Source organism: Zalophus californianus, chromosome 3 (assembly GCF_009762305.2).
Source record: "Zalophus californianus isolate mZalCal1 chromosome 3, mZalCal1.pri.v2, whole genome shotgun sequence".
Taxonomy (NCBI): Eukaryota; Metazoa; Chordata; class Mammalia; order Carnivora; family Otariidae; genus Zalophus; species Zalophus californianus.
In genome coordinates, this window is record NC_045597.1 from 91,901,512 (window position 1) to 91,912,548 (window position 11,037).

Sequence of the window (11,037 nt, forward strand, 5' to 3'; positions counted from 1 at the left end):
GAGCCCAAAGCAAATGTATTTATTAAAGTAACCCACATAATCAGATAGCAGCAAATGGAAGAGGGGAAAAAATCGAAAAACCTGTGATTCCTAGTCAGTATTTCATTTGAGTTTGCATTTAAATGATAACGCATCTTGTGGCAAATTATTTCAGACTTTTTCTATCAGGAAAAAGAAGAAGAAAAATGCACTCGTTGAAGGAAAGCTCTGCAAGAGGCAAAAAGTGATAAACTTCCCCAAGCCTATTTACAAATGCAGTCAATGAAACAGAATTTTAATGAATTGTGCCACATAATCTGGCGGTTAATGAGCTGCAAAAGCCTTTGTCAATTGCAGTGACTGGGAGCTAACTCTTTCAGTTTCAAGATCAATAAGAGAATTCTCAGCTCTGCACTACCCCAGAGTGGAGCTCTGGGGAAAAAGGAAGTTGTCAGAGGCATGCTGTCTCTACAGATCCCAGCAGCCAGGCCGCCATCTGTTTTGTGGGCCCCCCTCTCCTCCCTTATATTTAAATCCTGACTTCACACCGAGAGACAAAGAAGGTTTGGAAATCAAACGGCACAGCTCCTGTGAAATGCCAGGACAAAATGACCACAGAAAGGCTTGAATGACTCTAATAATAGCTCCCAGTATTTTAGAAGCTGTCTTCAGTTAAACCGCTGGTGTGGGCCTCTGGGAGTGGGTAAATAAAGCCCTTGACATTCAGTGTTCTTGATTTACAGAGATAACGGGCAGTAGGCTGTTTAGGGATTAAGCACTAACCTGAGGTCTCCTCTAATTCTGCCTCCCATAATACCTCTTTTATCTGCCGTTCCATTGCTGTAGTTCCAAACAGTCACATTCTGTCTTCAGAGGCCTGGGATTTGCAAGTATTGTATTATCCATCCTCATTACCTAGAGTCGTTGCCATGGAGATGCGGTTGTTGCTAGGGTCCTGATGCGGCACAACAGAAGAAATCCCAGATGGAAAAGACCCATCATTCAACAGCAGGTGAACCTTTATTGAGCACCTACTACTTGGCGATAATAAAAATTCTTGGGAAGGTGCCAGAAAGGTGGAGATGAATGGGACATCAAACCCTGTCCTTAATTTGCTCTTAGACTAGAGGAGACAGACACTCATGTTCGTTGAATAAATTAATAGCCAACTGGCTTGTGAATCTTTCATCTGGCAGAGACCTTTAAAAGATCTTATTTCATGTTGGGGGCACAATGAATATGTTCCACTTAAGTGGCAAGAAGCTTGTGTAATTTTTTTTTTATTAACGTATAATGTATTATTTGTTTCAGGGGTACAGTCTTATACAACTCACAGCGCTCACCATAGCACATACCGTCCCCAACGTCCAATCAGCCTCCGTGATATTTTGACGCCCATACCAAACTAAGGGAAGATGTTCCTGCCATGCTATCCTCCCGCAGCCAATTTCAGAGATCACTTAGAGGCAACTTATGCTGAACTTCCATTTTCATCTATGAAGGTTCTCTGTCTGGCATCAAGGTATGGGATATGCCTTAGCAAAAGCCAGAGGAAAGCAATTTTGAAAGAGGGGGGCCTCATAACATGTGAAAACTGGAAGTGATCCTGAATGGTGCACTGAGGAAATTGCCACAGGCAATCCCATTCTGTCAACAGAATGTGCCACTTGGCTGCAGTCAAGACGTAGGTGAAATGTTTCAACGTGGGAGTGCAGAAAAGAGGGGGAATGAGGTGCTTCAAGGGAATTGGGCGGCCCTGGGTCACCGAGCATTCATTCTTACATGTAGTCCAGTTTTTATTGGACTTAGGAAAGATAAAAGGATGTAGTCCACCTGACACTAATATAATACTATGTGTCAACTATACTTCAATCTTTAAAAATAAGTAAAGAGGGGCACCTGGGTGGTTCAGTCAGTCAAGCGTCTGCCTGCAGCTCAAGTCATGATCCCAGGGTCCTGGGATCGAGCCCCGCGTCAGGCTCCCTCGCTCTCTTTCCCATCCCCACCCTCCACTCACACTCACTCACTCTCTCTTCCAATAAATAAAATCTTAAAAAAAATAATAAAAATAAGTAAAGACAGTTGGACAGAAAAAATAAAGACATAGTCCCTGTCTTCGGAGTTACAATCTAGCCAAAGAGGCAGGCTTATATTCAGATATTCATAACAGAAAGGGGAATGAAGCAACTCTTACGAGCAGTGTATGGTTGAAGGCCAGAAAAAGAGCAATTGAGACCTGCTTCTACTTCAAGAGCTTCAAAACTCAACAGCAGCTCTCCCTAGTAAGAGAAAACCAGTACTCCAGAGACAGCTCTGGGGAGAGGCCTGTCCCACACGGAGAGGTTTGGAGCCCTCAGCCCAGCTTTGTCCCTCTAGGGTTACCCTAACCTGGACTCAAAGACAGGGACAAATGCTTTTATTAATCAGACCGAAACATGATGCGCAACCTTTTCCTCGGGTGCCAATGGATTCAGACAAGACTCAATTCAAGTGTCAAGGGTAAAGAGGAAGAAAATGAACTCTTTGAAAATAGATAGTGCAGATTGCCAAATGTGACCAGCTCATCTTTACTTGTAGCCTTCCCTCCGTCCTCCAGGACGTGTGTTAGAGCCTTGTGGCGGGCACCATGTTGGCATCACCATGGAGAAGCCCACACCAGCACCCTCCTCTCCACCAAACCTAAATCAGAGGGAGAGATGCTTTTGGAGAAGGGGGTTTCCTGCTTATAGTTCAGTTCTGGCTTTTTTTCCAAGGAGCTACTTTGGACGACCCCAAATGACCACCCACTGGAAGAAGTCCTACCTGCCCACACGGTCACAAGTCGTAGCTCCAGCAAATAACCATACCTACACACAATACAACAGCCAATGTTGAAGTGGAGAAACAGACACACAGAGCTGGAGGTGAGCAGGTGTGGGCAAGGTGGGCAATTCATTTTTATTCAACACCTATGTGGAACCAGGACAGTGTCCTTCTAAGCCACCAATGCAAACTAAAGAGAAGGATATGCTGCCATTTTGCCATCTTTCAAGATGGAAAAATACCATCTCTTGGCCCCTCTTCTTCAGATCCACTTTAGATTCCTCTCTCTGGTTCTCTAAACCTCTGGTAGCTTCCCCTCCTGCCCCTCTACCACATCCACTCTGGACCCAACAGCTCCCAAAAGCCTCTTCCTTCTGCAGCCAGGCTGATCTCATAAACAATGATGTATCTGCACCTGTCCCCAACACAGGAAGCAAAGTCAAGTTAGACATGACCCCTTTCTTCAGACAGCTTACCATCCTTTTATTAAATAAATAAATAGATAAATCATATAAGTAAATAAATAAAATGTATAAATAAATAAAATCTTTTTAAAAAAAGATTTTATTTATTTATTTGACAGAGAGAGACACAGCGAGAGAGGGAACACAAGCAGGGGGAGTGGGGGAGGGAGAAGCCGGCTTCCCGCTGAGCAGGGAGCCCGATGCGGGGCTCGATCCCAGGACCCTGGGACCATGTCTTGAGCCGAAGGCAGACGCTTAACCATCTGAGCCACCCAGGCGCCCCAATAAATAAAATCTTTTAAAAAATAAAATAATAAAATAAAAATAAAAATAAAAATAAGTAGAGAGTGAGAGAACAGGAGAACCAGGACTTGCACATACAGGAAGTACAGAGTCAGTAACCCCCTGCAGGGGGGGGGGGGGGGAGACTGGCTCATCGAATAGGAAGACTGCAGCATGCAAGCAAAGAGAGTGAAGTCACAGAAGCAAGAAACCACATGGGACACTGGAAGAGCCATGGCCCCTTCTGAGTAGCAGGAGCATCCGTCCTAAGGGTGGGCTAGGAAAAGATGAAGTTTCAGTCCCCTACCAGAAGAATCTGCCCATGAAGAATCTGCTGAGCCAAGTATATAGGTTACCAAAGGGTGATTTGCAACTTCAGCTCTGGGGACACTGGATGAGGAACGGGATGCAGACAGGGGGACAGCTCCAGGACAATCACAATGGTCCTGGTGAAGGTGTCGATGCCAGCAAGGGGGGTGGGGAGCCCACCTTTAGGAAGGGGAGCGTGTGTAAGAAATGAGCAGCACTCGAGAAATAGACATGCAACATTTGGCAACTGACCGAATCCCTATTTGAAAGAAAGGCAAGTACATCCACGCTTATTCCTGTCTCTGATCTTTTGTCCAGGGGTTCCTCAGCCTGAAATGCCCTCTCCTCTTCGTCCCCCTCCAAGACAAAGAACTCCTTCAGAAAGCCATCCCTACCCACCTCCACCCACCCTGCTCTCTCATTTCTCCACCGCGCATTGTCACGATCACCCAGCTGGCATGTGAACAAGGCTGCATCGCACTTTTCCCCACTGTCCCGCGTGCCTACGCAGTGCGTCCCCCGAGGTGGACTGTCAGGCCCATCTCCCATCCCTCGGTGCCTCCGAAGCATTGTTCTCCTTTCTCAGGGTCATCTCATCCCCATTTGCCCATAGAAATACCACACAGAAGTTTCAGTGGTTGCAATAACTGACTATCAATTTGTCATCATTCTTTGAGAGCCAAGTATATACCAGGCATCATGTTAGATGAGGATCTACGTATCTGTCTGTCCATCCACCCAACTACCCATCCATCTAGATAGACAGATGATAGATAGATAATAAATACTCGATATCTATATATCTATATATACATAACTCTTCTGGGGAGGGAGAAGTATGTGTTTTTCAAACACCCAGCATCAAATGTTCAAGTGTTAAATCAGAGATAGTGAAGGACCTGAGATTTCTCCCTCCTTACAAGCTAACAAGGGAGCTGCCCCCCGTTTTATGTACAGACACTAACAAAAGACGCAAGACCTCCGGGGCAGAGACAAAGACCAATTATTTCTCACGGCAAAAGCAGCAACCAGAGCAATATCTTGAACCAACTGACTAAACCCCTGCCCTCCCCGGTGACATGGTGAGTGCTAGATGGTGCCTACACCTGCAGTGGGGTGTATCACAGGAGAGGGACCCCAAAATGAGGAAGTTCTAATCTCAGTGCTGCTGGTAACTGTCCATCCTCCCCTTCAGGGAGACTTTTCTTTTTAACTTGGAATGTAAGCAAATCTCTCCAGGGAGAGCAGTGGGAATTTACTGTCCTGGAAAGTCTGCAGAGAAGGAGGCATCTCTAAGCCTCATCATCCCTGGCTTCCAAGGCTGGTCGCTATTCAAGCAGGCTTGAACAATAGTCTCAGGAATGCATGGAGAACTGCCTCTCAATGCCAAGTCATGCGTCGTTCCCATCCTTGTCCCCAGGGGTGTTCCCAGTGGTGGTCTGGTGCACGGCTCCTTATTCTGGGACCCATATCATCCTCCCCAAAGGCTGGCCGCCACGAAGACATACTAATTAGTAATGGTCACCACCTACCTAACACTCGCTGTGTGCTATGCACCATCTCAGGTACTTTACAAACATTACTTCCCACCCCTGCAGGCCCCAGTAAGGCAGGGGTGAGTTGTTGTTCCCGCTTTAAAGATGTGGAAATTGGGGCGCCTGGGTGACTCAGTCATTAAGCGTCTGCCTTCAGCTCGGGTCATGGTCCCAGGGTCCTGGGATCGAGCCCCGGATCAGGCTCCCTGCTCAGCGGGAAGCCTGCTTCTCCCTCTCCCACTCCCCCTGTTTGTGTTCCCTCTCTCGCTGTGTCTCTCTCTGTCTAATTAATTAATTAATTAATTAAATAAAAAGATGCAGAAATTACGACCTGGCGGAGATTATCTTGCTCATCGTTATAAGTGGTGGAGGCAGGATCCCTTGCCAGGTCAGTCTAACTACAAAACCTGTGCTTTCCCAAACTGAGTGTTACTGGAGTGGTTGGGGGTGGGAGGGATGGGGTGGCTGGTTGATAGACATTGGGGAGGGTATGTGCTACGGTGAGCGCTGTGAATTGTGCAAGACTGTTGAATCACAGATCTGTACTTCTGAAACAAATAATGCAACATATTTTAAGAAAAAAGAAAAAGAAGAAGATAACAGGAGAGGAAGAAAAGGGGAGTATGTCAGAGGGGGAGACGAACCATGAGAGACGATGGACTGAAAAACAAACTGAGGGTTCTAGAGGGGAGGGGGGTAGGGGGATGGGTTAGCCTGGTGATGGGTATTGAGGAGGGCACGTTCTGCATGGAGCACTGGGTGTTATGAACAAACAATGAATCATGGAACACTGCACCAAAAACTAATGATGTAATATATGGTGATTAACATAACAATAAAAAAATTAAAAAAAAAAAAAAAAAAAACCTGTGCTTTCCCTCTGCTCTTAAAGCCCTGAGAGTTGGCTTGGGCCCCTAAAGAGGTCAGGCTTCTCCCTGCCTCCTTGGAGGGAGTCAAGTAGCTGCTTTGCTTCCTATTAATTAAAAAAAAAAAAAAAAAAAAAAAAAAGCTGTTACTTAACTAGGCCCTTCTTAGCAAAAAGGCCTTTTAAGAATATCAATTAAGAGTCTACATTTTAGGGCTCCTGGGTGGCTCAGATGGTTAAGCATCTGCCTTCGGCTCAGGTCATGATCCCAGGGTCCTGAGATCGAGTCCCACATCGGGCTCCCTGCTCAGCGGGGAGCCTGCTTCTCCCTCTGCTTCTCTCTCTCTCTCTCTCTCTGTCTCTCATGAATAAATAAATAAAATCTTTAAAAAAAAGAGTCTACATTTTATAAGCAGATCCAATTTAACGTAGAGGAGGACAAGACAAAGGGAACAAGCTCATTAGCTTAAAATGCCATGCTACCTTTGCTACAAAAAAAAAAGGAAATTTTAAAACTCCAAGCCCTGAAGAAAATAATACGACATCGAAGCATCTTCCTACATGAGTATGTTACACAACCACAACATTACAGCCATGTACACCAAAGCTCTGTGCAATAATGACATTACCTTTCCAGGCGCCAAGCAGATGGGGATGGGGCAAAAAGCAGCAGCTGGTAGAGCAGAGACCCCTCAGAACCGCTATTGCAACCTGTTCTGCATGCACCTCTCCTCTCCCAGCCAACAAGAACCTTGGGCCCCAAACTGGCATTCGAAGAAAAGTCTGGAAATATTTGCTTTATGATTATTGTTTTTAAATTCCCACCATCTAACTACCACTTGTCTTTCTTGGGGTCAAAATCATTAGTGGCACCTGCTGGGCACTTCATTAAGGCTTATTCGAAGACATTAGACATCTGCCAGGTTGGAAGACAGAGCTGCCCGTGTGAAAAAGACCAGAGTCACGCGCCGGCCATGGAGGAGGTCCAGCTCACGCCAGGTGACTGCTGTCCCAGGGGCCATCGATCCCGGGCTGCCACTCTGGTTCAAAGTGGAACGAGTGTGTCATCTGTACTGTTCCACCACGAGCCAAATCCCCTTGAGGACCTATTGCAGTGAGCTTTCCTTGAATGAAGATGAATGGGACCAGATTTTCCAAGACCACTAGCAGATGAGGTTGCCAGTTTGCCTAAGCGGTGCCTGGCATGAAGTGCACAGCACTAATACTCAGCCGAAGATCCCTGGTCTTCGCCAAGAAGGCGCTCCCTCCTGACTGCTCCAGTGTCCTCCAGCAGCACTTTACACAGCCTCCCAAAGCAAGAAGATGAAGGAAGCAAGCTGACTTGCCTATGTCTTTTCCTAGTTCCTATTTTATCCTGTCCTCTGGTTGAAGGGCAGCCTATCTAGCTGCAACAATCTGTGGCAAATGGTGAATTTGACAGAGTTCTTCTTCACCTGCCTCCCTGCCTTCTCGGTGGCAATGACCCCCTCCCTCCTTAGCCACCTCATTCATTCCTGAAACCCCTGATGCTAAGTGAAAAATCATCAGTAGGGAAAATATATTAATCAATTTGAAGGGGAAATTTTTTTTTACTGTAATCTATCAATGGAACCCTGGAAATGAGTTAAGTAACAAACGGCAGTTTGAAAGTTTGTGCATAGAACACGATGCAAGGAAGGAGGAAGTGAAGCTTGTGGTGGGGAGGGTATGGGGGAGGGCCGGGAGGAGTCACCCTTCAGAAGGTGGTAGAAACTCGGTTGGTTGACGTCAAGTGCAAGGCATGTCTGTAGAAGCCATGGGGTCTGTAGGTTTATAAAGGGGACAGGAAGCTTCCAGAAACTAAAGAGAGGCAGAAATCTTGCCTCTTCATCCCTCTTGCCAGCCATGTACATACTCACAAAGCAGTTTGGGTTCACCCACAAGGGCACAAATTTAAACTGTTCCACATGATATTCTCTGGCTAGAAACTCTGATGTCAGGTCAGTTGTTGAGTGTACATCTGCCCGCACTGCAACACCAAAAAACCAGTTCTTAATGTATGCGGCATACTTGGGGTGATAAATCATTCTCATGGTATGAAAAGCAGCGCATTTCCCAAGAGCACATGGCAAGATCATTACGGGCACAGTTAGGACGTGAGGGATGCTGTTCTGCGCGCGACAGCTGCCTGGCCCAGGCCCTTCCGAGCACTTGGGTCTCACGCAGCCCTCTGCAGGAGAGCACCCAGGGGCCAGCCACACCGTCCCACTTAGCACCTGGACTTGTCGTTTTCTGCCTTCGTCTGCCTGTCTCCCCTTTACCTAGAAAGTACCCAGCACCGTGCTGGCACCTGATCAGTGCTCAATAACTGCAAGTTTCTATTTACTGAGTAGCATTTTCATTCGTATCAGTAAAGAACCCACACACATCCTAAAACTTCCAAGGCAGTGGTTCTCAAAGTGTGCTCCCAGGACCAACAGCAGCAATCTCTGGGAACTTGTTCGAAATGCACATTCTCTGGGTGCCTGGGTGGCTCAGTCGGTTAAGCATCGAACTCTTGATTTCGGCTCAGGGCATGATCAGGGTCGTGAGATTGAGCCCCACATCAGGCTCCACGCTGGACATGGAGCCTGCCTAAGATTCCCTCTCTCCCTCTGCCTCTGCCCCTCCCCTCCTCCCCGACTTGCTCACGTATGCGCGCACCCACACACTCCCCCTCTCCCTAAAAAAAGAAAGAAATGCACGTTCTCAGGTCTCATCCTTCATCCCAGACCTACTGAATCCGAGAGTCTGGGGTAGGGAACGAGCAATTCATTTCATAGCCCTCCAGGTAATGCTGATGCACAGTAATGCTTGAGAACCCCTGCTTTAAGGAATCAGAAGGTATTCAGTCCAGAATTCCCCTAGGGACCTTAGATATTCAACTACCAGAGCTCAAATCAAATGCCCGAGGAACAGGGACCCGAGTCCTCTGACTTAACTGGCCGACTGTGGTAACCTCTCAAAGATGTTGATCGCCCCATGATTCACTACAAGCTTAAAGAGTAACACTAAAAGCTAATTAATTCCTCCCAGGGTTTTAGAGGGACTGAGAAATGTGAGACACTTGGAAGTGTCATTCTATTAAAGCCTAATGCGCCCAAATCAGCACGGGAAGTCAACAATGAGCTCACTGAGAGTGTAACACCATACCATTTTCATCTCCGTATCCTGACGGGCCAGCACCAAACTGGTCCAGAATCCATGCTTGCAGAAGGGAGAAAGTGTGGATAAATGAAAAAAATAATAATAATAGGGGCAGAAAGTGGAATGATGGGTTTGAAGTAGTCTGCCTCAGTAGAAACATCGTGAACTTGCCTCCGTGCATCCCACCGACCACTGATCCAGGCCCATCCTGTCATGCAATTCCAGTGGCACTGAAAGAAAACATATGGCCCCCTTGTAATAATGTGGCATTGTGTAGACATAACCTAAATTTGAAAACCTCTTAAAATAGAAACCTTGATTCCATCTGTCTCTGAAAAAAGAAAAACTCATAATTGCTTATAATCGTGTTCATTTACCACTTTCTCAAATGCTTAACAGCTGGTGGGGGGCGGAGGACAGAAGGGCGGGAGGAGACGTGGGTAATTAATAAAAGTCGTTATCCTGCCTTGATTCTAAATGTTATCAGTGCTTAAAATGTGAAAATGATGTCCCCACATTCCTCAGATGACTCGCCCATGACATGTCATAACTGAATCCACTCCAGCCCACCCATTTATTCACTCTCAGAGAATTCTAAAGAACGAGCAAGCCAGAACTGACTCCCTCTTTTCAAGGACCTTGAGGGGGCTCTAAATGAGAGCCATTTGCAGGGACAATTCAACTGATGAAGAACAATATATGGCAAATATTTATGTCTTAACGTTCAAATTGCACCTCTTTTCAAGGCTAGGAATTAAAGCAACAGGAAGTTGGGCCCGGTAATACATCTGTTTCTGCGAGGGAATGTAATTGATGGCACTTAATGATGTGTGTATTCACAGGTACACTTCAGCCGCTGAGTGCCTGGTCGTACACCAAGGAGGATCCGCCTTCCTGAGGCGCCATCCTGCCCACCAGTACCCCTCAGGGTTGGGCATGAGGACCACAAGCCCACATCACCTGTAAGCTCGGAGACCAAGCGCACCCACTCCCACCCCCCCAGGCCCGCAGAACCAGATTCCCTGGGTGGGACCAGGCTAGCATGTTGACGATTGCCCAGGACATTCTGATGCAGGTCGGGAGCTGCTGCTTCCCTGGCGGCTCATGCTGGGCGCCTGCACCTTGTCTGCAACAGTGAGGCAGGTCCCTCCCATCCAGCGAGTTCTGTGTAACCTCCCCAGAGGAGGCAGTATTCAATCCACAACTTTATGAGGACAATAAATGGATTTGCTGAAAGTGGCTGAACACACAATCATCTGGAATGAGGAGCAACTGGAGAGTTAACTTAACCGTAATGATAGAGCATCCTATAAATGGCCACCTTTGCGGCTCTTGGTTGACCTGCTGGTTCTTCCTCTCCAGAAAATAGTGAAGCCCATTAGCACGGGCTGCGAAGAGCATGGTCTCTACCCTCGTTCCTGACTGAAGTCTTCTGGTGACCATCAGGTTATGCTAAGCTCTTTTCCCTGTCCCATCTGTCCCCCTGCATATAAAAAAATCCTCATTCTCCACCTCTGTGATTCTCAGACTGAAGTAGATGAAGTAGAAGGAATCACAGTTCTAATTGAGATTCTGGCCCCAAGCAAGGGCTTTGCATGCACATTTCTCTTAATCTGCACAACATCTTAGTGAGAAC

The 11,037-nt window shown here is 46.8% G+C and overlaps 1 long non-coding RNA gene across 1 annotated transcript; it reads left to right on the forward strand.

The window, feature by feature from the left end:
- Window positions 1-953: 953 nt before the first annotated feature.
- LOC113919287 lies at window positions 954-10,592 on the forward strand. Its single transcript, XR_003518937.2, has 3 exons — window positions 954-991; window positions 1,291-1,501; window positions 10,244-10,592. It is a non-coding gene; the product is annotated as an uncharacterized LOC113919287 (long non-coding RNA).
- Window positions 10,593-11,037: the final 445 nt, after the last annotated feature.